The sequence below is a fragment of the Octodon degus genome, unplaced genomic scaffold (genome assembly GCF_000260255.1).
Source record: "Octodon degus isolate 3935 unplaced genomic scaffold, OctDeg1.0 scaffold00071, whole genome shotgun sequence".
NCBI classification, from domain to species: Eukaryota; Metazoa; Chordata; class Mammalia; order Rodentia; family Octodontidae; genus Octodon; species Octodon degus.
The window spans coordinates 165281-168939 of NW_004524647.1; positions in this window are offsets into that span (position 1 = coordinate 165281).

The window sequence follows — 3659 nt, forward strand, 5'->3', positions numbered from 1 at the left end:
TCTGTTTAACTGGCAATGTCAGAAATTATTGACCTGAGTCCCCCACAGTTCAACCTAACAACATGGCTTTACTTCTTATATTTCATCTTCATACTTTTCTACTGGATGGTTAAGACCAAGGTAAAGCAGGACCTGTGCAACAAGAGTTGTAGCTTAATGAATATCTTTGACTATTTAATTTAGCATATTTTTTTTGAGACAGGCTCTTGTTATGTAGTGCAGGCTAGCCTTAAGCTCAGTATGTAGGCTAGACTGGCCTTGAAATATCAGCAATCCTCCTATTTGGACGACCAAGTGCTGGAACTATCAGCATGAGCCACCATGCCCAAGATAGCATAATTTTAAAAATGCAAGTTGTTAAAATAATTATAGAGAAAAACATATTATGCCAAACAATGCTTGATAATTTTGGGTTCTTTTAGCTAGTTTCACCTTCATTTTACTAGTAAATCCAAGTAGAATAAATATATTTGTATAGTATACTTAATATTGATAACTCAAACATATAGCTATTTTTTATTAAACCAACAATATTAACCAAATCTTATTTATTGAATTTTACTCATGTCACATGTACTTTCAGAACATTTTTTTTCTTTTGTACCTGGAATCAAACTCACGACAAGGTGCTCACCAGGCAGGCCCTCTGCTGCTGAATTTCATCCAGCCTGCAAAGAATTTAAAGTAGTTCCATACTTCTGATATTCTTAGTAATATTTAGTTTGCATAACTTCTTATTTCCCTCAAATTTGAGACTAGAAAACCTTTAGAAGATTTCAGAAATATATTTGGACTTTCAACCAAAGTTGGATATATCATAATATACTGTCCTTATAAACATAAATAAATATAAAGGCAGATACAAAGAAAGACCTTACAGTTTTATTCTGAATCTTATGTATGAGGTAGATATAAGTATGGAAACAAAAGTCATCAATTTATCAGAGTGAATTCTCATTTTTATTCAATTATTATCTTTCTGTCACATAAAGCAAATCAAGTTACATGCTCAATTGTAGTTAAAGCATTTTTTAGCCAACATAAGGTTTATTTGCCCTTAATAAGTAATCTTAGGAAGGCTGTGAACTACCTTTTTCATGAGAGACCCCGTGGAAATATTAAGCAGCAATTTGTTTCTAAAATTCCTACTTTTTGTGCTCCAGGTTAAAGGCTAGAGTTATATAATTGGAAGTTTATATTCAAAGGAATGGTAAGATTTACATATTCAAGAGAAAAATGATATATATTTTAAGAAGGAATTCAAGAACATATTTGCTTTTCACTAGGAATCTGAGATAATTATTACTTAACCTTAAGTATAATGTAGTACAGTGAATGTTTATAGTTGGATTCTAAAACATTTTTCATGAGAAGGTCTGGAGTAGAATGGGTTTGATTACAGTTTTCACAAATGAGTGAAATGTATAAATATTAAAACAGTTATTTCTGAGCTGGGGAGATAGGTCAGTGTTCTAGGCATCTGCCTGGCAAGTGCAAAGATGTCGGTTTGATCCTTACGTACTCCATGTTGTGCTGGCCCCGGAACCCAAGGTGCACTATGCCGGCCACCAAAACCCAGCATGGTGGTGCACACCTACAATCCCAGTGCTGGGGAGGCTGAGACAGGAGGATCACTATGAGTCCAAGCTGTATAGCGAGACCTTGTACCATATAAATTTAAAATAAAAAAAGATTAAAACAAATAACAAAAATAAACACCGTTATTTCCTAGCTGAGTTTTTTGTAAATTTCTGGACACTTTTTGCAATTCTTTTATGTTGAGTCTGATCTCTGCCTCCTAATCTTGTTAAGGTAATTTTAGATTATCTATCTATCTATCATTTATCTATTGGCCTACCTATCTACCTATCTACCTATTCACCTATCTACCTATCAATCTTCCAATTTCATACCGACACAGAGGGAAACCACCTTAAGGACATAGGACAAACAAAGTCCTAGGCCTTTAACATTTTGCCAATTAAAAGTGTGATTGGTGTTTTTTACTGAGGCAGTCAGGGATATTAAAGCAGCCTTTGATAAAAACAGTGACTTTTTCTTTGGTTCTAGAAATACCTAAGTAGTAACCAAAACTAAAGTAGTGGTTGATCATCATTTCATGTGCCTCTTTTATGACTCGAAAACTTAAATCTGGCCCTTGCTCAGCTCTGCATATAAGAATGATAAACACTTAGGAAATATCTGTGTGAAAGTTGTAAAACAAGTTTAATTATCCCTGAGTTTGCATAACTTATCTTACTCTCCTTCAAGACTGAGGGCACCAGGGTGAGAGATTTGCAAAGACATTCAATGACATTCAGTCAAGAGAAGTCTACAGGGACTGTGGAGATGGCTCAGTAGAATAAGTGCTTGACTGGCAAGTGCAAGGGTCTGAGTTCAATCTCTGGTTCTGGAAAAAAGAGAGAGAGAGAGTCTACAGTTACTGCCTACAAACTATGTTCACCTCTGATCCCATGATGTCCTCCCTAGAAAAGAAACCTCCCCAAAGAGAACCAGTTGTCTCATGGAGACTGAATCCTTAAGGTACAAGGACTTCCTCAGAGGCATCTTATGAAACCAAAACTAAAGAGGTAACCACCAACTCACACTGGGCCACCTCATCCCTTATATAGACATATTTTATTCCTTGTCGGAGAGCCAGTTGAGTCATTGTCACCAGAGTTGTGCCCTTCCATGTCCTCTGGCCAAAGCCCCTTTCCTATTTTATTTCACTTTCTAACTCTGACTTAGATATCGGCCTTTGCCTCTCCATGACAGGTCCTGAAATCCTTTTTCCTCCTCAATACTCAATGAATCTGCTATGTGAAAGTGTTGAGGCTTCATCTCTTCAGAGGGGCCTCTGGTAACACCAGCTGAAATATTCTCCCATTTCTTTGTGACTTTTTGATCCTTTCTCTCCTTTTTTTAATTTCAAAAAGAAAAAAGATAAACAATGAAACCAAGTTTTGATATGGGTTAGTAGGACAGTAACAATAGTTGATGCATTGCATATTGCTGTCTTCATAGTAGTTAATGAGAATACAAGACATACACATAATATTTTGTCTAAACAATATTACCATAAACTTTCTTGTCAAGGAACTCTGAGAAGCTAGCTATGTAACTATCCTAAATATCTTGTATATAAATATATTTATTTTTTCTTTTTCCTTTCTTCCTTTCCCCTTTCCCCAACACAGTTTGTCTTTTCTTTTGAATAGTTTTTTCACAGTTCACATTATCTAGTGTACATATTGGATCCTATTTTCTTGTTCAATTTCTCACACTAGTGAGACAATACACTGTTTACATATGTGAGTCTGATTTACTTTAGTTATGAGTATTATCTCAAGTTGCATCCATTTACCTATGAAGGCTCCAACTTACCCTTATTTATGGCTAAGTAGTATACCACTATATTTTTTAAAAAACACATCTTTTCTATGCCTTGATTAATGGGTATCTAGGTTGTTTCCCAGATTTAGCTACTGAAAATTGTGCTGATATAAACATGGGGATTTAAACATGGCAGACCTGTGTTTATACCTCTTTCAATAGGATCTTCCCATCCATAGCAGTAAGATATTTGTTTATAATAAAAACTCTCAAAAATTACTTTAAATTTTAAAATTCTGAATTTTCACTGGTATATCTATACT